The following is a 24,294-nucleotide window of genomic DNA, read 5'->3' as shown; positions in this document are numbered from 1 at the left end:
TTCTTTCTGAACTTGGACCGCCTACCAGCTGAGGTTTCATAAACAAAATGCATTCCTAAAGTTTTGGTAACTACTCCGTGATATTACCAAAAACTTCAGTCATTTTGCAGTTAGATGTTGAAGACAGATGTGTTTATGTAACATCTCATTTGGCTTGAAATTTCTAATGTAATTAGGAAACAAACAGGGTATATACTAAACTGATGTGTACTTAGATACAAGGGCTATTCTCAATTGAAAGGACTGTGAGAGCAGGAAACAAGTATCTTCCAATTTGGAAATTTAAGGTCTAGAATAAAGAGCCTTTCTTGAGAATAAGTTCTCTGGTGCAAATTCCATAGGTGTAGGTCTCCTATGTGAATTTTGATACACCTGTGTATTTTTGTTCATGGACAGAAATTTATAAATGGTTGGTAAGCAGCTGGGGTTTTTTTTTTAAAGCAAAAACTTTTTTTCTTTAAGAGGCACAAACAAAACTTGTCACATCACAGAACCGTCTGCTCCATTCAACACTTTGTACGTGTTTCATATGGGCAGGGGTGTTAAGTCTAGGCGGCAGCTGCCCTGGCCTTATTTATCTTGAGGGAAAACATTCACTGGGGCGTCTACAGTCTGGCTGCCACCAGGCTTTTTTGATGGTTCACATATCTGCTGCTTCGGTCAGAAGGGTACTTCATTATTTGTTCACGTGAAAACTTAATGAAAATTTGTTGCAGCCTGGTTTTTAAATGACATCAGAAATGTTTCTCGATTGGGCAAACCACTCAGGCTTCCTTTTACACATGGGCTCCTATTGCAGTCTCTTCTCTGCCTCAGGTTACCCTGTTGAGTATTTTCTGTGTCTCTGCCTCCCAAACATCCTGCCGTAAATAAATCTCAAATGCAACATGACTTCAAAAAATGTCAACCAGCTAGATTCCTGGGGAAAAAAATCGTTTCCACGCATTAACCCCCTTTGGTGATGGTTTTCCGTCTGACCACCCATTCAGGAAAGGAGAATTGGTTCTTGTTGTCATCCGTTAGGGTATTTCAGAGGGCTTTAGGCCTGAGCAGTTCCATTTGTGGTGTTATTAACAGTCATTTCATGAATGACTTATTTTCTTAGTTTTTGAGGTACTTGGTTCGGTTATGGACTGCTTCACTGTATTTGAGTTTTTCTGAGGAAGTTAGATCACCATTTCCCAGCATCGGTGCCCCCTTTCAAAACAGTCTCAGGGATAATCACTGCTAGGTTCTGCATTTTACAAGCTGAGTTTTCGGATCCCATTAATGTCATGAAGTGTTTCAGGTCCACTGTGTATATAACATTACACTGGGTACTTGGAAGGTTTCTGGGGCTGTCTTCAGTTGCTTGCTGACACAGTTTGTAATGTAAACAGGGGGAGGAGGGCCAGTGGGGGCAAAAACAGGTAGTCTCCCACCCACTACATATACCAGCAGGGAAGGGAGTGTTTCTCCTTTACTGCCGCCCTAGGGGCTCTGCATTTTCCCTGTGTCCTCTCTGTGGACATCCACTTTGCAAAAGTAGTGTACTCATCTCTTGGGATTAAAAATGTATTTTGCTAAACAACAAAAGAATACCCAAACTCTCTTTATTTGGAGGGGATTTTAATTTGAATCTCTTTCAGAGACGATGATTCTACTGTACAGAAAAACCTTGACACTAGTACTACCTGGTGTCACTTTTTTACCCTAAAAAAATAATTCTCTGAATATATGTATAAAACACCCCTTTGTTTAAAAAACACACCAACAGCAGTGTGATGAATAAGAAAAAAAGCTATTTCTTTCATTCACTGGGTTTCTGATTGGATTCTCTAAACATGATTTTCCCTTGAATATAGTAACAACCTCTTAATGCGATCGTATGAGAATGTTCCAGTACTGTGTAACAAAATTTCAGCTATTTTCATGGATGCTTTGATTGGGCATTGCTCAGGGTTGACACGGACAGGAGCTGTTTTTTAAAGTCTCTCTCTAGTACTTCACCATTTGGAGGATGCCTTCATTTATTTCACTTGGTCCCTGTAGCTAACATCCCATTGCGAAGGCATTGCCTCGCTCAGCCTTGCTTGCTATCCTGCGAAATAGTGCTACTTTTCTATTTCCGATGAAGGTACTTGATAGCTCCATTAGATGTGGGAACTAGCATATTCTATCACTTTGTGTGTGCATAATGGGATTTTTAAAAATATCTTTAAAAGTCTGCGTAGCCAAAAAGCAGTTAAATGCTTCCAGTGATGTGCCATTTTTGCTGAAATTTTTGGAGATGGTACCTCCAGTTGGTGCTTTGCTGCTTAACAGGGCCGGGGGCGGGGGGTGGGCAGCTTTGGAGACCCGCAGAGGCAGCTCGGCAATTTACTGACATGTCTCAGGGGAGTTAGAAGCCTTCTCTGAGCGTATTCTTCAGTGAAAAATGAGGATAAAAATCGCCAGCTCCCAGGTTTCTGGTGAGGTTTAAATGAGGGAATATATGTGGAAGTACCTGATTAGTGTTGGTGTTGGGGTTTTTTCCTTCTTAACCGAATAGTTGTAATAGACAAATCTTTCTTTGAGGAAGGTGATCAAGTTAACTCTGAACAGTCAGTCAGTTTTGGATCAGCATCAGGCATAGCATGGATTTAAGGCATACCTGGAAATATTTAATAACTAGCTTTGATATCTCATCTGTCCTAAGTGTGGCTGTTGGATAATCAGCATCACAGATCCCAAACACCACGTGATGATCGGTCCTTAAAAAGACTCAAATTCATTGGTGAGCTATGGATTGTAGAAAAGGATCTTTAATTGTATTTGCTGTATTGAATTTTGAAACTTTGAAACATCTGTTTTGGGTTTTCAGATGTTGTATTTTTACCAAATCATTTTGCTGTAACATTTCCATTGGTTACGTTTACTTTTCCCTCTTACAGGTTGAGGCTTTTGAGCAGCAATCTCATGTTATCTGTACAAGATCTCCGTGTTGTGTGATTGGCAAATGAGGGTAGTATTTGTGCCTTACCAGATCCTGCCTTTTGGAGGGTTTTCATAAATGCCACAGCTGCTGCTCTTGGCTAAGCCTGGAGCCAGAGTTCCTAGGCATTGAAATTAATCTATAATTTTGTAACACGTTAATAAGAAAGTTGTTATTGCTACATAAAAGTTCACAATACCAGAGGAAATTGACTCCATGTAAGAATTCTCTTAAAATTTAATAAATGTTGGGTGTCTGTATAGTTGATGGTTTAAAACTAATTGAGGCGAATCTGAATGTTAATGTATTTGTATAACTTGAGATAAGGAGACATATTTTTAATAAAAATAAGCTCATATTATTGCTGAGCTAGATTACTGCCGTTAAATATTTTGACTCCCCCCCTCCCCCAGCTCTTAATGATACTACCAGGACATTTGCAATAATGAGGAAAAAGCAGGAAATTCACAGTGTCGAAACTATTGATTAAATGCACGAATACCAAACTATCTTAAGTTTCCACTATAATTGCCAAAAGAAGCTTGGGAAGCCTAGTCCAGTCTAGTGATTATTGAGAAATTTAGTATCCTGTCTTTGGTGGTCCACTTCCCTTGATTCATACCAGGCAGCACAATATAATTCCATGTCCTGTGAAGGAGAGAACACTTAACCCCATCTACCTGCTACATACACCCAGCTCCAGTTTAAAGGTTAAAAGGGCCTAAAGGGATAGAGTGTTGAAAATATTAGTTATAATAGATATTTCAGGAAGTCTGTGTTTTTTCTGGGCAAATGGAGGTTATCGAAAGATTTTTAGCTTGACTTCTTAGGCATCAATAATGTTCTCAATGGATGTTCCTTTTTGCACCTTGTTTATTCTGCTCACAGCTTATTTGGGTGCACTGGAATACAGAGGACTATAAAAGAAAAGAGAAACAGGTGGCCTGGAAGGAAGTGGTTGATGTCCTGGCCAGTTGTATGCTGTCCTGAGTTGACACTTCGGTGGTCTCTAGGCACCACCACGGTTGTAACAGGAAGTTGAGCTTTCAGGATGGAGGATGGAAGAGATTGAATTTCAAGAAGCCTCCTTTTTATACCCTGATCATTTTAGAACCATGGGCCATTCTGACACTTTGTTCCAAAGTGCTTAATGTGAAGGGAGAGGTCCTGCAATGAAATGAAAGTATCAGAAATTGATGTTGGAGGGGGCCCTCTTTTCTTCCAATTGGCTGCGGTGCCTAGCCTAGTGTTCAGATACTTTGTATCTGTTCCTTTAAGTGCCTGCCTTCTTTGAAACCATTCTGTGTTTATTTTAGTGTTAAGTATTGTGCTATATTTTGCTTAACTGGGTAAGCAGAAAGAGAGTGAGCCACCCCAGTGAGAAGAGACAGGCATTTCCCCTAGCAAATCTCTGCCTTTCAGAGCCCCTGGAATTTACACAGACTTCTCTTGTGACTTAATTTTTATAGATGGGAGTGAGTCAAGGGGCTTTTACGTGCCTCATATAATAACTGAGGAGTCTGTTTTCAAGCGGGGTGTTGCCTCAAGTTGCTTATCTCTTGCAGGGGAGGGAGGAGGCTAGGCCGGGGTAGGGATGGTATGGGGCATAGTAAGTATTTGGTGATTCAGATAGTTTGATAGATTCACAGTTTCTCTTTCTTACTCTTTCTAGGTCAGTCCAGAACTGATAGACCTTTAAAATATATTTAATGACCCACACGTCATAATTGATCTGTTTCCTTGACTTTTTAAAGCTTCACAATCTGTTGTACTTCTTGACCATTTCTTTTTCATATTCTTTTAGAATACACAATTAGATATTTGACTCCTGAGGGAGAAAGAGCTGTTTTGGTCCAGATTTTTTGAGTTGAATAGAAAAGTTGAGTTGGAGCAGAAATGTTGAAATGTGTATATTAAGCTCCAGCCAAGAAGCCTAGCATTTCTTCAAAGCAGAGAGCTTCCAGCTAGAAGTTTATTGCGTGACCAACAGCTCTCCCTAACTTTCCTGAGGAGTTCGGCCCAGTTGACCACTGCGCACTAATAGCATAGCTCTGTGGTTCTTCTGTAGTCTGCTCATGAATGAAAATGCCTCCATCTTAGGATCAGTTCAGTATGTATGTACTGATTGTGTTTGCCACTCGAAAAAGATACTAAATTGTAATAAAACTCTAAACTTTTGATGCAATTTTAATATTTAAGTTGGTCTTACAGTAATAGAAACCATGTTTAAAAAAAAAATCCTGGTACATTATTCTGTGTTCTGCTAATTCTAATTAGTATGCATTATTAGGGTGCCCAGTTACTGTACTAAAGGACAAAGCAGTAAAAATAGTTTTACATAAACACAGTGTACCTGAGGGCCTGCCTACATCCTCAGATGAAATTATATTCACAAGAGATGTTCCTGAATTTTGTAATATGGCATTGTTCTCTAGCTGATGTATGCAGGAGTCCTTTTTATTTATATTTATTTTTTTTAAGATTTCATTTATTAGAGATCACAGGCAGGGGGAGTGGCGGCGGGGTTGGGGGGGTAGGGAAGCAGGCTCCCAGCTGAGCAGGGAGCCCCATGCAGGGCTCCATCCCAGAAATCCCAGAACCCCGGGATCATGACCTAAGCCAAAGGCAGATGCTTAATGACTGAGCCACCCAGGCGCCCCACAGGAGTCCTTTTTGAATTCTATATGCGTCAATTTATAGAGCTTTGAGTTCTCTTAGGAATCCTTTTAGCCAGTTCCTTTCATTTTAAAATGAGGAAACAGCATTATTTTTGCAATTACAGAGAACATACTTTTTATCTCACAGGCGTGAAATGATTATTGTTTCATGATACTGCATGTGTACTTCTTGATGTGAGAAACACGAAAGGTTGGGAAGCCTGTGGTCTTAGAAGCTTTCCAGGTGACAGGACAGTGGAGATATGAGGCATACCAGCAGAAGCCTTATGCAGGTGCCACCCTTGTGCTGATACCCAGAGGCTGCTTACTCACAGGATGGGATGCTGTGGGTCATGGTGGACAAGGACGATGTCACGGAGGGGAAGATCAAAACCAGATCTAGAAAGATGACCAGGATTGGTCTCGGTGGATCAGCGGAAGGGGTTTGTTCGGAAGACGGAAGGGAGAAGTGACCACCAGTGATGTGCTTGCTGTGTTTGCCTAGGAATTTCCTTGATCACGATCAGCAAGTTTCAACAGATTGTTTCTCAGTGTGAAACGTTGAAGAATTTTGTGGTGGTGTAGTTATCAGAATGATTAATTCTTCTCTTTCCCATCAAACGTTGAGTTGAATGAACTCCTTCCCGGTCAGTCTGCCTGCCTTCCACAGAGCCGTTTCATGAGCACCTGCCTGGCCCAGGCCACGGACAAAGAGATACCAAGACAGTTCCTGCCATTGAATAGTGGTAACAGGAATTAAACTGGTGCCTGTAACCTTTAATGTAATCTGTTGTAGGGCCATAACCCAAACAGAAATGAGTAAGCTCGATTAATAAGGCTCTGTTAATTCTTTATATATGTGCTGGAGAATTTATCCTGAAGAAGGGCTAAAGGAATGAATATTCTCAGCCTTATTGTGCCTTTCTTTCTTACCAGAATGACATTTTAACTTAAGAAAATGCTAGTCGTTATTCTACGTTATGATATGGGAACTGTTAACTATGTAAAGTATATACACTTAAATTTTGTATGCATTTTGATTTAACAAATCCCATTTCCACTATTCAAATTAACCATATTCTCTTATAGGTGGATACAGTCATTAAATAAAATTAGTAATATTGATTGGATCTAAAACCTAAACCAAGAACTAAAATAAGCTCAAGATTTATCTAAATCTAGATTTAAATAATTCTGTAAAAAAAAAAAAATCAGGGTGCCTGGGCAGTTCAGTCAGTTAAGCGTCCAACTCTTGATTTCTACTTAGGTCGTGATTTCAGGGTCATGAGCTGGAGCCCCAAGTTGGGCTCTGCACTCAGTGGGGATTCCACTTGAGATTCCCTCTCCCCCCACACACACTCTCTTAAATGGATGAATGAATGAATGAATTTTTTTTTTTTAGAGATTCTGTTTGGGAGATTGAATGAGCAGGGCAAGGGACAGAGGGAGAGGGAGAGGGAGAAGCAGGCTCCCTGCCGAGCAGGGAGCCCAATGTGGGACTCAGTCCCTGGACCCCTAGGATCATGACCTGAGCCGAAGGCAGATGCTTAACCAACTGAGCCACCCAGGCCCCCCATGAATAAATCTTTATAAACAAAACAAAACAGATCTGTGAAGGATCACTCCTAACCTTGGAAGCAGAAAGGGGAATCACCAAGAAAAAATGGACAGAGTCATCTATATAAAAGTATTAAATTTCTGAACTATGAGAAATATTAACTCAGGAAACCAATAGATGTTTTTCTTAGCGTTTAATATAACCTTCTCTCACAGTCTATCTTCTCAGTGTCTGTGATCCTGCTTATATAATTTTGCTAATGTCTGTGTTGTAAAAGTTCTAGTAAATACCAGAAAAATACGGAGGTTCCCCAATCTCCTGATTCTCCCACCTCTGCCCTGGGAAGTAGGCACGTGCAGGTGTATCACACAGAGGGATGAACAATAAAGACCTAAAAGCCCATCCTCCCAAATTGCATCACTTTGTACCTTTCACATTACAAAAATGGTAAGCGTACTATGTAAAATTTTGGGGAGACTTTGTGTTTGCAAATAGTACGTTCAAATTGCTGGTGGTAGTGTTCGTGCATGTGACTTTAGAGTGACTGTCGTGCATTTAAGCATTTAAAAATGATAAGGCAAATAAGAAAAAAAAAACGGTAAGGCAAGTTATAGGTACTGAAATTCTTGTGTGTTGAAATATTGGACTCAATCCAGAGGAAGTTATGAACCTGAATGGAAGCCTTTATAAAGAGATGTTTCTATTTTCTGCTTTTTAAGTAGTTTGCTTTCCTATACCCTTTACAAAGAGCAGATGGATGAAAAGAAGGGCTTTTAAGATTACTGGCTACTGTGAAAATAATTTGGTGATTGTGCATTTATATTCAGGTCTCAGCCATCAGACCTTTCGGTAACTGAAGGCTCCTTTAATCCCTCCTTGTCACCAGAATTTTAGAATTTTTAAAATTTAAAATTTTTTTTAAATTTGTCACCAGAATTTTAGAATTTGAAATTTTCTTGCCAATGCATATAGGAAATAGCTAAATTGAGTTGTGTATGTCATTATTTTTTGCTTGTGGAAATTAATGTCATGAGAATAGGCTTCCTGAAGGTAACATAATTAAGTACTCTAAAATGGTCCAATTCTGGTTGGATTCTACCCCAAGTTTGGATTGCCACTTGGAGCTTTGTTGGCCGTTGACAGAGAAAGTGGTCTGTATTTCATGTTTGAAAATCAAGGAGCCTAAAATCCCATTGCGCTTCAAGTGAAGACCTGTTGCCTTGTAATGCCGGAGTCAGTTAGAATCGAGACACTTCCCAGGGACCTGAGACTTGTACTCGCTGGACAAGGGCTGTCTTGGCAGAGAGATGCTTTACTTTGCCCAATTGTTAAACTTGTGGAGGATGCCTAGAGTTTGGAGGATATAGAAACTCTTTCTGTCCCCAAAGAGCTGATCCTTTTGATGAGACAGGGGAATCACACAAATCAAAGACCGTGATGGGGGTCACATGAGGGCCCATTTCCTTTATCCGTTTACCCCTCTCAGCTTCTGACTTAACAGAGGAGCACTGAGAAAAATTAGGTGGCAACAACAATGTTGGCCTCATCTGGGGAAACCTGGAAAGGGGCCATGTGCATGGATTGAATATGTATATTGATCTGGGGACCATGACACAGCAGAAATCCTGAAAAGGCCATTTTGTGACTCTTTGGAGCCAAAGGTGGTTGTGATTGATGGAGAGGATAGCTTGTGAAAAGGGACCTGGAAGGGAGCAAAAACATTCATCTTGGAGATCAGAGTTACTGGATCCATGCCTTAATCCAGAAGGAAAAAATATTCAGGATCTTCTCTCTCTGTCTCTATTTCCCTCTTTCTCTCTCTAATTTTAATCAAGTACTAAATAGGAATTTTTTGGGAAAAGCTTTTCTGTGGTTTCTTTCAAGCAGATGATAGAGAAATCTATTGACACACCCATTCCCCCAATCGGTATGACCTTTACATTGAAGAACAGCCCTAACTTGAAGAGCCCAGGTAGTGAAGTAAATGCAGTTCTGCCCTTAGTGCCTGTATCCTGGTAATAGAGCAGAGAAAGTCTGCAGGGTTCTAGATGTTGATGATCTCCATTTCGGTGCCTTTGTTTAGAACTGATGTTGGGGTAAAGGAGGTGGTTGTGTGTTTCTGACTCATGGAATCATAGTATTTATACTTTTCTAAGCCTCCCTGTTTCTCTTAGGTGAAGCTTCCCTCCCCCCCATTAGAACAAATGGGTGGCACTGCCCAGTCGGGCTGCCTGGAGACTGATGAAAATCATTTGTGAGGTTACTAGTAGATGAGACGATAAAGGTCTATGCAGTGAATTCATTGGGTATTTGGTGCATGCCAGACCGTTCGAAGTTCTAGGTATACAGCAGTGAACAAAACCAAAAAGCTCTTTGCCCTTGAGCAGCTGATAGGATGGGGACAGCTGAGCAAAAGGAAAAAATACAGATACTAAATGAGGATCAATGCCTTGGAGAAGAGCAGGGAAGGTGGGTGTGCAAGTTCTGTCTTCACATTTTACACCGATTGTGGAGGGCCACTGTGGGGCCGCGAGGATGGAAATCCACAAGGAGGGGTTGAAGCCCCGGAGTGATGTGACCCCATTTTTATCTTCACAGACCACACGGGCTTCTGTCCTGAGACGGCGAGGCAGGATCAGGGAGGCCATTGCCGTGTTGCCTGTCACCTTGGAGGTGGCGGGGCCCGGGCTCTGGCCTCTGCTGTCGTCCCTGCTCTGTGTATTTGTTCTTCCAGGTACTGGGGGCAGTCATCAGTTTTCTCAGGAGTTAGTCTAACCTTCGTACTTAGACTGTCAAACCTTCATATCTAGACTGTCATTTTCATGTTGCAGTGTCGAGAAAATGGGAAGCTTTTATTCTTCTTAAGCGAGTGTTATTTCAAGATGCTTTCTGCTGCCTGTGTCATGCCAGGATGTGGGTGGATTTATTTTTGCAGTTTTGCACCAGGGAGTCTGCTTCTGATTTGCAGATCGCATTTATTATAAGGCATCTTGTCCATTGATGAATAATGTGTGGGCTACAAGGCAGATCCATGGCTTTTAATTAAAAATAACTCATTTATCCCGCAAGGTTCACCCCCAGAGAGAGGCAGCCCCTTCCAAAGTGTTGTCCGGGAGCAGGGGTTTTTCCATCCGTCTTCCCATTTCTGAAGTCCCTTGGTTGCGTCCTCTGGTTCATCGTGTGTTTCCCTGATGGGCTGAGAACTTGAAACAGACCCACACGATCTCAGTTCATGGAGAGGATCTGAGATGGGGAGAGAACTTTTAAGTTGCTTTAAGGAAGGAGATGCTCGTTGGTCTCAGCTCCTGAGAATTTCCCGTATAACGTGGGTTGAGACAGAGGGAAATACCAGGCGTCATGCTTTGTCCTGAAGCTCCGTAGCTACAGCCAGTCTATCCTCCTTGCTCTGAACTGACCAACTGAGGCCTGGGTGGAGGTTCTGGGTTTGGAGGGGGCCGATGGAGTCCTCAGCAGGAAGTTCCATTAGTGAGAACACTCCTGGGGACATTCTCGCCATCTCACGGCCACAAAAGGGTCATGGGCAGGGTGTAGGGCACGAAGGGGTTCCAGGCCACCTCCCTTACCGAGTGGAGCCCTGTGATTCTAGTGATCTTTGCTCCCAGAAACCTCACTGCAGATTGCTTTTCCTTTTGAGCAGGTTTCTTGTTTGGCCTACTATGTTGCAATAGGCTCTCAGTGGCCAGGTGGCATCTGTTGGAATGCTGGTGCGTGTTGCCAAGCAAAACAGATGCAGGAAGATTTGCCTGAAGTGGGGGGAAGAAGGGAAGGCGGAGTAGGGAGGAAGTGGGAGGCAGGTCGTGCTGGGGACGGGAGTGGGATTAAACCATATTTATCTATAGAAGGGAGCGCATTGCTTTCTGTGTCTCAAAAAATCCTTTTGGGTTCATGCAAGTATTTCCAAGCCTGTTGAATGCCTCTTTTTTCATGGCCCACCCGACATTCAGAATGGTATTTAAATGGTTCAGTACAGCAGAAAGAATTACTGACCTGCTGCCTAGTGCAAGCCACTGGCTGTCGGGTTTTTAATTTTATTTTAATTTATGGCTATTTCTGCCTATTAATAGGTTGACCCTTAATGGAATACAATCTGCAAAGGATGGTGCAGACTGGATAAAAGGAATCTCACTGATTCTCATTATCCAGCTCATTAAAGGATCCCGGGACCGTGTGTGGATTTACTAATGTGGGAAGGTGTGAGGGGCTGGGAAGGACACTGTACCCCAGTGATGCTGATGTGCAGTCAGGGTGAGAACAACTAGTCTAAGAGCTTAATGCTAGTAAGAACCTAAATCTTGATTTTCTTCATAAACCTTGGTGTCAGTGCTGATCCAGTGCATTTATCTTCACATGGGCCTCCATCAGCAGGCCACAAAATAAGTTTCCATTCAAAGGAGGCTGTACAGTACCACCTGTGCATTACAAACAACAGAATGTTCCAGCTGAATATTTGCAAATGTATATGGAAAAAAGCTTGTATCCCAAAATAGCTTAGAATGAAAGGGATAATTTTCTCCTCAGTTTCTAACTGCAAGAAGTAAGTGAAAGTGGGATTCTAATTCAAGACTGGCAAGACCGGTCTATCCTGTTCTGTCTTACTTGCAAATACCACTTTTCTCCAGGTAAACAAAGTAAATACAAATTGCGTGCATTTTTGTGCCATTTGCAAACTCCTCTTCTTGAAAGCATTGACCAGTTGTCCAGTGTTCATGAATTTCAGAAAAGGGGTCATAGGTAGTCTCTCCTTTATAGTATTTAACGCCGAGTATTAAAAATGCAAAGAACCATAAAGGTCGTGTGGGCCAGTGTCTTTTTTTTTTTTTTTTTTTTTTGCAGTTTTATACCTTTATTTGACAATCAGCGAAGTGTGGTGTTTTGTCCAAGGACACACAGGAAGGTGGTAGCCAAGCTTGGGTATCGGGTGGCCTGATGCCCAAACCGCTGCTCTTCCTGCTTCCCCCAGCATGGGAGAGTAGTAATTAGAGCTGAATCTTGGCCATCGGGAGTCTTTTGCAAATGAACTGCCCAAAGACCGTTCGCCCTGTTCTAGGGCTCTCTTTCAAGCCTTCTTAAGGAGAACACTCGGAACATACATCAGTAAACATTTTTTTTTTTTGACTCACTGTTATCCTCAGAGCTATAGATTATTATATAATCTCATCTTTGTGTAAATAAATATTTTTCAGTGATGCCATCAGGGTCTGATAAGATATAATCCACTTTTCTTCGTCATTAAAGTTCTCAGGACACCTGTGATCTGTGAGCGAAGCTTGCTATTTTTGTTCATTTCTCATTTCCCTTGCTAACCCGTTACCCCTTCTTGGGCCTGTCACTGCGGCTAGCCCACCTCCGTCTTCTGATTGGCTGCTTCTTGAAATCTGCTGAGGACGGAGAAGGTGTTTGGGTGTGCCTGGTAGGATTGTTTATAAAGTAAGAATAAATAGGTTTCGGGTAGGGGTTTGAGTCATTCTTTTTGAATTGAGGGCCTGTGATCTGTTCCTCCCCCACATCTTTTTGCCTGTTACACTCCTTGTCCTCTTGGAGCTCGTCCGGAATCAGATAGATTGTTGTAAGATTTCAGTTTAAACATTCAGTGGGATAGTCTGTGCTGGCGTGTAGCATAGTTCCTGGCACATATTAGTACTTAATAAATCTTAGCTGTCTTTATTGTTCCTTCTGAAGGAGAAGCTGTAAACTCTTCACAGGTGTTAGGGATTGGATAGGTTCATTGCCCATCAACAGAACTTATATTGGCAAACATATTTTTAGTTTATTTTAGTTTTTTAGTGGCTATCTGGGTTTTGTCCTTCTCCTTTAGGGTTACTACATTTTCTACTATGCTGAATGTAAGAACCATGAAAAAAATGAATAAAAAGCGTTCTTAAAAAAGATTTTATGATTCATTAGATTAACAGGTGTCAGCAACTTTCATTTTCATGACTTAAGTTAAAAGGACTTTAAAGGCTTTGGTGGTTTATTCTCCTCTTTTTTTTTTTTAAAGGCCAAATCAAGATCACTTTTGTAATGGCTGCCTTTCCCCTGGGTACATTTTCTGAAAAAGTTCTTTCTGATTTTCACTAAACCCACACAGAGTTGTCATCATTTAAGTTACCCTTTAGATCTCTATAAATTTTTAAAAAACCAAATCATAAATCAAGATGTGCAGGTGATTGGGGATCACTAACATCATCAACAGTCATATAATTGTACCTATTGATTGTGTAGCGCTTTTGAGTGAGATTGAAAATGTAGGCACCTGGCACTTTCCCGGATAGGTCATCTTGGATTGTTTGTTAAGAATTATATTAAAATTAATCTTTTTTGTGCATCTTCCCCTCTTCACACTGAATGTGCCACTCTCATCTGAATTTCAGGAGTCTATTAATAAAGTGTGTGTAAAGAATTAGTTGCTAATTTTGGATGTGCTTGAAAGGAGTTTGTCAGCAAATTACAACTGCAAACATAGGACTGCAGTTTGTTAAGGACTGGACATCATCCTTGGTGTGGAAGATAAATTCCAAGCTTATGAAAAATACGAAGGTTTCATTACTTACTTTTTTTTTCCTTCTGTTGGGACCTTCCTTATGTACTTTTAAGATGCTTGAAGTGTTCTATAAGATTATAGATAGCTTTTCTGTCCAGACTTACGTTAAGATGTTATGATATTAAGCCTGTTTGTTAACTCTTTCCTGATTAAATAGTAAATCTAAATAACATTTATTCCTCCACCTGAGTCAGTAGGTGATAGCTGTGAAATGGGCTATACAGTTCAGTGGTAACACTGGCAGAAAATTAATATTCTTTAAGTTAGCCTCCCCCGTTTAACAAAAAAGAATAAACTAAGTCTGGGGAGGTTGTGTGGTTCCTCTGCTATTGCTACATTTATAAACACTGAAGTCAGGAGAAGTGACCCTTCTGAATTCCTTTCACGTTCCAGGTACTGTTCTAGAGATGCAAATAATGAGTACGAGAGACGAGGTCACTGCTCCTAGGAGGCTTATGTTCTAGCTATTGTCATTATTACGAATAGGAAAAAGATACTAATAAGTGAAATAACTACATATTTTCCTAAGGATGCCAAAGGAAGTAAACAGGAAGCTGAGACAGAGAAAAATAATACGGAGGCCTACTTGAAGAAGGGTGCTCAGGACAAACCCCTCTTGAGCTTGGAGGCACCAAGCACATGGAGGTCCTGCTTTGGGAGGAGAGTTGAGTGTGTCTGAGGAGTAGAAGGGATCACAGTGCTGCGAGAGTATGCAAAGAGGGAAGGAGATAGTGGTCCACGATGAGTCAAAGGAACAGTCTGGAGCTCTGGGTCGTTCACGTCACAGACTCTGTCCTCGTGTCTGATTGTAAATGACACAGAGGCACCTTGGTGGATAAAAACTCTGGAGCCTGGGAAAATAAAGGAGCTATTCAGAAAAGTAGAAAGTCTTCAAATTTCTAGAAGGAAAGAAGAATCTGTGTCTGTCACCTTTGAGATTTACAGAGGGTCCCTTCCTCCCGTTGTTCCTCTCACACATGATCAGAAGCCACTTTGTTTTCTTGTCAAAAGTCTGTGCCATGTATTTTGCCTCTACTGAGATACCATAAAGACAATGTGGTCAGGAACGTGTGTGAGGCCAGAAAGATTTCTTTCCATGTCTTTAGACTCCACCTTCACTTTGGAAACATTTGGGAGAGAAGTTTAAGCTCTTTGTTGGGTTGCTGTTCATGTTCTGTGCAGACGCTGCATGCTTGCCGACAGTCGGGTGTTAGCAGATGGGGCTTCGTGACCATGTAAAGAGTTGAGCAGACGTACTTGGGGCGCATTCAGTGAGCTCTTGGACAACTTGCAAGGTGCTTTAGTTCAGACCAGAAATGGTAGGCTGTGTGAGCTTCCGTGCAGATCGCATAGGTCCTGCCCTAAGACCGCAGTTAGTGTTTATATCCGTCTGCCCTTCTTAGAGTGACCACGGAGGACAGTGTGGTGGCAGGAGATGCTTCATCTCTCCCTGAGCCGGGGGGGGGGGGGGCGTGGGCGTGTTTCCCCTCCCGGGCGAAAGCAGTGGCAGTGCGGCTGGGCTGGTGCTCTGCGTAGCCTTTGCAGGACTGGAAGCTTCCACTCGCTGTCTTTGGGGAATGTGTGCTTTTAGGATCCGGCTGCCATGCAAAGCAGTCAAGTTGGCCACCTAGAAGTTCCAGCTTTCTAGCCATCCCCGCCAAAGTGCCAGACCGATGGAGTGAGGCCTTGGATGTTCCAGCCCCGGAGAGACCACAGGCTGCCCCCGGTCAGTCCACAGACTCGTGAGAAGTAATGAATGTCTGTTGTGATCTTTAAGCCCCTGAGTTTTGGAGTGGATTGTTAGCCACAGGTAACCCAAAAGGACAGTGTCCTTCATATCCAGTCCTGGGGAATGGAAGCTTGATGTGCTCAGCAGAGCCACCTCCCATAGGTAAGCTCGGGGGAGTGTGGGATGGCCGAGTGCTTGGACAGCTGTTTGCCCGGAACCTGGAGCAGGGTAGCGGCGCCTGAGATGGGCAGACCAAAGAGTTCAGGGATACACTTGGTGTGGACAGCTGATAAACAACTGCAGGGGCCCAGCAGAGTGGGAAGGGTGGGTGTTTTGCTCTCAGGAATGGAATTATTCAACTTGAAGGGAAAAGACAGTTTAAAGAAATGCATCGTTCCCTTGGAAGTTGCAGAAGGAGAAGTGTTCTTAGCCTAGGCCTGCACCAAGATCCAGTTCTTTGTTAAAATCTGGTTTAATAGGTGGGTAGTGAAGGACTTCTTCCAGATAATAAAGAATGGCTTCGTGTGGAATGGTTGTCTTCATTTTCTTCCTTCTCAAATGCTGGTGGACTTCAGTGGAGTCAACTTTTGTTTACCGTGTCCCCTAGGCCTTTGTGGCTGTAGCAGTTAGTAAAATGCTTTGTCTGTAGTAGGTGCTCAGTAAGTGAGGTCAGTTTGGTTTCTATAATAATTGGATCCCTGTTACATGTGATTTAAGTAAACTTGCTCAGAAGCAAAATCTATTGTGTTTAAAAATCACAACAAACAGTATCAGTTGCAGACCATATACCTCCATACTTGAACACATGTTCTCCATGTTATGTGATTAACACCCCCCACCACACAACACACACACACACACACACACACACACAATTTCAGAGCAAAAGAATTTTTTTTGACAAGCAAAGGATTTCCTATTTCTTGAGTAATCTGAAAAGATACACAGCTCACGTCCTCCATCCTGAGCATGAATAGGTCTTTAAAGACCTCGGCCAGTTTGATGCTCGGTCTTCATTCCCAGGGAGTCAGGGTCTGGCAGCTGTGCCACGCCGCCACGCCGACATGGCCTAAGTCACCCGCACGGGGTGAGGGCTGCTGGTGGCCAGCCCGGCCCTGCAGTCTCAACAACCATGGGGGCACACCCCTCACCTGTTAACTGGCCCAGACCTGTGGGTCACCGGTCTCGGATCTGGAGAAGGATGAGACGGATGAGGGCAGGAAGACTTTGAGCCTCTGGGGCTCGCAGCCCTGGCTGTTCATTAGACTCACCGGTGGGTAGCTGATAGTAGCAATGACCGAGTCCCAGCTCGTCTGGCCTCTTTCTGGCGCTTTATGGAGCAGTGCCAGCAGCAAACAACTTGTCATTTCAAGTCTTTGGTCTCTTTTCACACTTCTGCTAATGTTTTGTTAAAGAGCCTTTGTCAAGTCAAGAGGAAGAAAAATTGATACTGGCTTTATGTGTAGGTTTTGTTTGCGGTTTAAAAAAATAGCCTGCTGGAGTATATTAAATAAAGCACTAGATTAAGGTCCTTTTTCTACCACTGCTGTGACCCCCAGTCGTTACAGTTTTCAGAGTTCATTTTCCTATGTGTGAAATGACCACACTTGCACAAGAGTCTCTGTGAGGAATAAGTGTCATATACGTGTTCTTGTACTTTACAGATGTGGCTGATTATATTATCGATAATAAAAAGCTTAGATATGTCGAGGTGGTTGTTGTTTTTCTGGAAAAGCTAGAAAATGTCGAGGGTTTTTTGTTTTGTTTTGTTTTTTGCCCCTAAGATGACTTGAGAAGGATTTTAGGCTGAAGCAATTAAGGCAGGCCACATGCTGTAAGGAACAAAGTCAGTCTGAACTGTGCATACATTGCTGGCCCTGGGTATATCCTTTGTTGGAATGTGTTGGGTGTCTATGGTTACGAACTTTGATACAGTCGTGCTAAGGCATTTTGATCCAGTAGACCGTGTCCTGCTGTTGATCAAACATTTCTGTGCAGAGGGACTCTGTTTTTTCCCTGGAGAGTATTTATTTCTCAGTGCCAGGCTCCAGGCTGGCTGTGCTGCTCGAGGCTTCGCTTGCCAGACATGCAGCTGGGTCAGAAGGGGGAATTTATGGCAGGTCTCAGTCAGAACACTTGTTGAGAAGAAAGGGTACTTGGCTTTTGAAGGGGGAAATATGTTAGACTTGGCTTCTCTGGGCCCACTCTGCCCTTGGGGGCTTTGATCTGAACACTCCTATAATGTGGGTCCCTCCCTGTGGAAAGGAAAGAAAAATATGCTTTGAAAATATAAGCAACAGATAAAATAGATTATTCTAGAATAATCCCCGAGGTAGCAGAGAAAGGCAAGCTCTAGCTTGCTGGGGGTGGAGGTGGGAAGGGGCGCATGGGTGGAGTGGTATCCTCCCAGATGGGACTATGTCAGGTTGGTTTGAGGAAGCCTGGAGCAGGGAAAAGAAAGGTTGTTGACCAGGCAACTTGTTAATGTGATAGATCTTGACTTGTAATTGTGACTGTTAGTTCTTTTCCAATAGTTAGTTGCTAGATGTTAATTGCTGCCTACGTCATTGGTCACATTTGCATTTCTGGCCTGCTCTTGAGTGGGTGTAAATGGGGTGATGAAGACCTGTGGTTTTCAGATTTTTCTCCCATGGCTGCTTCTGAGGTTTTGTAAAAATTCACCTGAATTTCATTTTTATTATTTCTAACCTTTACCAGCGATGAAGATGGATATTACACATTTAAACATATAAAATGTGTAATAAAATATCCTATAAGTATGTTCTATATCTTGAGATTCTATATATGCTGCTTGAAATCCATTGGTGTATTCTGCTAGCTTATTTTCAACTCCTTCTGGATCGCTGTAATTACTATTTTAACTGGTTTGATTAGCTTGGGCAGGTTATGGTCCAAAACTTCAATTTTTATAAGCACCCTAGGTGGTCCATGGTCCGCTTTGAGAAACCTTGGTCTAAGAAATGTTGAACGATGCCTCATAAAAACTGATAGCCTCAGAAATATTTTCTCCCTAGATTTTATTTCAGCTGCAGTGTCATTACTAGAAAAATACCAAAGAAGCCTTTTTTTTTTTTTTTAATGACAAAAGAAAAGTGTTGAAGTGTATCTATAATCCCATCTAGTTCTTTGATAGCATCGAACCTCAGGTAGGCCTAAAAAGTTAAGAGAGCCTTTCTCTTCATTGGAAATCTGTATGTTTCACAACTAACAGCTTATAACGCAGCCAGTTCTGGAGTTCGGGGGTCTGACTTCTACAGGTAGCCAAAGCCATTTGAAGATCAGAAACTTTGGAGGCACCTTCACTGTTGTTCTTCCACATCCGCTGGTGGCCAGGCCCTGCCCATTCTGTCCCTTGCAGTGGGCTCTCCCTTCTTGACCCCCACCCCAACCCACTGTGTGGCCAACTTCCTGTCTAGGGCAGTAGTTCTCTAACTGGTGAGAGGCCTCACGACCTCCAGACGGATTCCTCTAATCCATCTTGCATGTAGCCCAGGAGTGCGATCTTCTCAACTACAGATCTGTGCTCCCGTTACCACCGCCATAAATCGGCTTGCGTTGCTCGCCTCATGGGTGGCGCCTCCAGCCGGTCCCCGCAGACGCTCTCCGATAGGGCGTCCTTCTCTCCACCCGTGCTCCCCGCGGCTGCCCTGCTCCAGGTGCCCTCCCCCCCTTCCACCCCGTCCCTCACTCACGAGACTCTTGTTCCCTTGGGGCGCCTCGCTCCCAGCTCCGTCCCCCCACGTATGTTTGCAGATCTGCCTTCTCTCAAGCTAGGTCGGAAAATTTTCATATACGAACTTGGAGGTTTTCAGAATAAAACACTGTTCACACAGTGATTATATATTTGGCTTCTTTTACTTAGATATACTTAGATGTTTATTAGTTATCAGTTCAGGGGAGGGAGGCCAAGGTGATATGGCCCCCGCCCTCAGAGGGCTTCCTGCCGAGGGGGAGAGGCAGGTAGAGAAAAGCTAACATGCAGGACAGCGTGTACTCCTAACTGGAGTGAACATTCAAACCCAGAGGAAGACAGGACGAAAAGCTGTGGCTTCTCATGACTGAGGGAAGCCGAAAGGCTGCAAAGAAAGACGGGTGCGAGTGGGTCTTGAACGCGTGGGATTTAGACCCATGGATAGAGCATTCTAGCAAGAGGCTTGGGGATGAGGAAATCTCAGCCGAGTGGGCCAGTGTTGGCAATGAGGTGCTGGTGAAGAGGAGGTAGGACTTCAGAAGGAGGTGGAAGCAGGGATGTGTAGAGATGCCGTTGGCTAGGATGTCGGCATCTTTCGTTGGTGCGAGGGACGAGCATCTGGGCCATTTGAGGGCTGGGGTTTTGCATCGTTGTCCAGGATACGTGACACGGTCGACTCTACTTGATTTGACAAGAATTTGTTTTCTTTTCTAAAGCAGGAGTCAGCAAACTTTTTCTGTAAGGGGCCAGAGAGTGAGTATCGTCAGGCCTCTGTTTAGAGTCTGTTGAGAACAGACTGTGTTATGCACTGTTCATTGTGAAATACCCAGATTTTGAGTGGAGGGAGAGCCCCTGTGAATTTCTTGCTCTCTGCTCTAAGCTGGGCTGAGTGTTCTCTGCGCCCTCCATCCGAACAGGATTCCCATCCCAATGTAGAATCTGCGGCGTACCAGGAGACGCTGTGGGTATCATTTTTGTAAGTTAGGAAAGGCCTCTGAAGGGCCTTTTGTGGTGTGCCTCTCTGTTGGCCGTTTGGTTGTCTGCGTGTTCTCACGTGTAAGCAGAGAGAGAGCTGGGGGAGTGGACCTGGTCACGGGTGTTGGCTTGGCGGGGCCGTGAGCAGGGTGCCGTGTAGAGAAAAGTGAAGGTATGAGCTGGGCGCCAGGCTTCCTCGTTTGATTTGAATAAACGAAAGCTGGTGGGCACTCCAGAGGCTGGGTGGGGGGACTTAGGCATAAATTCAGGTCTGTGGGGGCTGGTAAGTTGTATAGTTGTACCACTTGGACAGGCTGACTCGTGGGGCCTTTCCAGAAAGCTGCTGGTGTGTTTTCAGTAGGAAATGATGATGGCCGAGGGAGCAGAGGGAATTGAAAAATGAGGGCAGAATCTGAGAAATCGTCCTTTTCAGTGAAGTACTTTTTCCCCCCTGCATCCAAACGCAATGAACGTATGTTCATCATAGAAAAACTCAACAGTGGGAAAACCAGTATGGATGGTTCATGCTCCTATCACCCAGAGATAATCAGTATTTCTTCTCTGCTACCTATTTGAGATGCATTGAAAAGGTGGAATTTAGCGAAAGATTAATCACAAAATGCCTTACTTCATCATTAACTGCTTTCCACTTCTGTCACGGTTCCTAAACTCTGCTGTAATTTCAATTTTGTCTTTGTCTGTCTGTCTGTCTATCTATCTATCTATCTATCTAAATCTGGAAGGAATAGCCCTGAGGAAATGGCAAGAGGAGTACATCCGTTAGCGTCCCTATGCGGAATGTTAAAATCCATGGAGGTGGCTTTTGTTTCTGTTCTGTGACTCTCCGCCTGCTTTCCCTCATGGTTTTCCCTTCCCTTTGCCCTCATGGCTCCCTTCTTCATCAGATTTCTCTCAGTCATCAGGCAGTGGTCATTCTCCTCCTTGGCCCTCCAGGCCCGCAGACAGTGCTCAGATAAGTGGCATTTCCTGAACGGTCAACAAGAATTTCCCCTCGTCTTTGGAAAATTGTGTTGGAGGAAAAAAAAAAATGCTCATCTCCCCTTGGTACTTTACAGGGACCTGTTGGAGCAATTTTAAAATTAAGTTAAGAAACCTAATTTTTAGGTAAAAGGTAAAGTGGGCCGAAGTCTTTCACAATTCCAACAAAATGAGTGGGTACTTAGTTTCTGCTTATTTTTCCATCTGTTCATTGCATCTCGGGCAACAAGGAATGTTTTCTAGGCTGGTTTATTTTTTATTTATTTTTATTTTTAAAAGATTTTATTTATTTATTTGACAGAGCAAGACAGAGAGAGCAGGAACACAAGCAGGGAGTGGGAGAGAGAGAAGTGGGAGAGGGAAAAGCAGGCTTCCCACTGAGCAGGGAGCCCGATGTGGGACTCGATCCCAGGACCCTGGGATCATGACCTGAGCCGAAGGCAGACGCTTAACGACTGAGTCACCCAGGCGCCCTCTAGGCTAGTTTAAACGCTGTCCTTTAGCTGGTAAATCCAGTTCTGCCACCCCAGAGCAGGGGCAGCAGCTCTTTCTAAAAATGATTGACCGTTTCTCATGATCTTAAGTGAACCATTTTTTTCCATCCATTTGATTTTGAAGGCCACTAAAATTTATACTCCTCGAAATTTAAATGGAGGTCATTAATTGTGAAGAAGAAAAAAAGATTTTTCAGCCTATTACTTGCAATGACTAAAATAAATAAAAGGTAAGCCAGTACCTTTTGGATAAGATCAATAGATTTAAATAAAAAATTTACACCCACTGAATGGTTGAATGAATGAACAAATGAATTTTGGTTTGTGGCGTATGTCAGCGAGCTGACCTGACTGGGCTTGAGGCATTTAGCTCTCTTGCAGGTTTGGATGCCTGGGTGAGTGTGAATGTCCCCGGTGGGGAGGGCAAAGTGGCTCAGACTGGTGTAACATTCTGCAGTTAGGCCTGTTACTTGACGTGAACTCATGTGATGGCCTTCCCTTTCCTGATTACATAAGCAAGAGAAACCCAACGGAATACAGAGGGTTAGAATTCAACATAGGGAATTCCCATCTAGGTTGGCTGTGTTGTGCTTCAGAAACAAACAAAATCCCAGTGGATTAGACCACAGAGATTTATTTCCTTGTTCATGATACACGTCCAGCATTTGTTAGCTGGGGAACAGTGCTCTTCATGGGTCACTGAGAGGCCCCCGATGATGACCTCTAACTCTAACGTGTGCCATCATCACTGCCGTAGGGGAGAGAAACGGGACATGTGGTGCGTTGCTCTTGAAGGCTTCTGCCTAACTCCAGACTGTGGAAAGGAGTGCCTATCATTGCCCAGAAGGAAGAGAAATAAGATATTTGAGAACAGCCTTTATGACCACAGTACACCCCATTCATCCACCTTAATGATCATGAGGCTCTGGGGCAATAAAAGAATCCTTCCTCTTAGAGGTCCTGGCAGGGAGTCTCCCGTCCAGCTGCTGGTGCTGCACACCATGCACTTGATTCATGGGGTATCCCTCTTGAGAACGTAGCTCACCTAGCCACTTCATCATTATTAATTGTTGTGGGTTGAAGATAGGTTGAAGTCCTAACCCCAAGAGCGTAAAACTGTGACCTAATTTGGAAATAGGGCCTTAGCAGACATAGTCCAGTGAAGAGGAGACCACCTGGGGGGCCCTGATTCAATATGTCTGGTGTCTTTATTTAAAAAAAAAAAAAAAGGGAAATTGGGACACACACATAGGGAGAACACCATGTGATGATGAAGGGCATAGGTCAGGGTGATGAAACAGGAGCCGAGGATTGCCAGAGACTGCCAGTGAACCTCTAGCAGCCAGGGGACAGGCATGGAACCCGCTCTCCTTCACAGCCCTCAGCCAGAACCAGCCCTGTCGACACCTTGATCTCAGACTTCTGGCCTCTAGAACTGAGACCCTAAGTCTCTGTTGTTGAAGCTGCCCAGTTGGTGATACTTCAACCTTAGCAAACTCATCCACTCATCAGCGTACTTTGTATCATTTTTCCTGGTCCTAGCAAGCACTGCTACAGGCGAAATCAAAACAGGAGCCACCTTGGGGAAGTCTTGAGTCCTCACCACATGCTGTTCACAGAGAAATTCTGTTTGAGTAATCTCAGTGATTTCCCCCCACTCCCTGAAAGTAGCTTTTAGCAAATGTTTCTCATGTCACAGACCTGGAAATGAAGAGTAAAATCTGTTAGTGGAAGCTCAGCATTAGCAAGAAGGGGAATTTAGGGGACAGTACTAGCAACATGAACAGTCTGTCTTTATTATACTGTTGCAGGTGGTTATCAAGAGAGAAAATATTTTTGCGGGATAAAAAGCCTTGGGGACAGGAGTTGGTTGTATCCGTGATGGAGGAAGGGAGAATTGTGTATATAGGTATAAGTGCTGGCGGCTGCCATCCGTGTTGCTTCCGTTGCTGTGGCAATATCTGGTCTTTGGGGCAGGCGGATTTTGCATCATCCGTGACTCTCCATAAAGATGCTTTGCCAAATAATTTTACTGCTTTGGAAAACTTTTATGTAATTGATGCTTACAAATTAAACTGCTTTGCTAAACTGTATGTCTGGGTATTTTAATTGTAAACCTACTTTTTTTTTTTTTTTTTACTATCGCCATAGAGAAGGATGCTGTGGACACTGTCAGGCATTCCACGGTTGACCCTGCTGGTTATGTGTAACCGCGTTGCTGTGTGACCGGGTACCAGGCTGTGAACTTCCAGGTGCTGGTCACCTCCTGTGCTCTCCCCTGTGTGTGTTGTCATGGGGGCATTCTTGTGCTTGCTTTCCTCTCTCTACATACATCATAGATGCACACACTCTGTGGATACAGGCTAATATCTTTTAGGGTCAGGATCTCCATAATATAAAAAATTCTGAGTAGATGCTTTAAGCAAAGGATTTGTTAACTGATCAGTGCTAGAGAAGGAGGTGCTCAGGGGTTACCAAGCTATCCTTTTTCCCCAAATGAAGTTCTCCCCTTCCAGTTACTTGTGAACCCCAGATTTTGTGTCTCCTTACCTGATGCTTCTGGTGCTGAGGCCTACTGACTGGTGGTAAAATGGTTTATGTTTCCAGGAACTGGACCATTCTGACGGTCTCTGAGAAGCCAACTCAGTGTGAAAT

The 24,294-nt window shown here is 43.4% G+C and overlaps 1 protein-coding gene across 5 annotated transcripts in view; it reads left to right on the top strand.

Annotated features, from left to right (window-relative positions):
• NEDD4L (NEDD4 like E3 ubiquitin protein ligase) overlaps positions 1 to 24,294 on the top strand; it is a 331,454-nt gene that overhangs the window by 197,502 nt on the left and 109,658 nt on the right. Inside the window, exon 1 of one of the 5 annotated variants that reach the window (XM_028102918.2) lies at positions 15,573 to 15,621. The exons of the other annotated variants lie outside the window; for them this stretch is intronic. The gene's annotated coding sequence lies outside the window, so the exon portion shown is untranslated. Of the gene's footprint in view, positions 1 to 15,572; positions 15,622 to 24,294 lie in introns of those variants that run through there. 5 annotated transcript variants of the gene reach the window in all.

This window comes from Eumetopias jubatus, unplaced genomic scaffold, assembly GCF_037043125.1.
Source record: "Eumetopias jubatus isolate StellerSeaLion01/CBP00866 unplaced genomic scaffold, mEumJub1_p1.0 scaffold_16, whole genome shotgun sequence".
NCBI lineage: Eukaryota > Metazoa > Chordata > Mammalia > Carnivora > Otariidae > Eumetopias > Eumetopias jubatus.
Note: the sequence above shows the minus strand (reverse complement) of the source record. Positions and strands in the feature narration are given on the sequence as shown.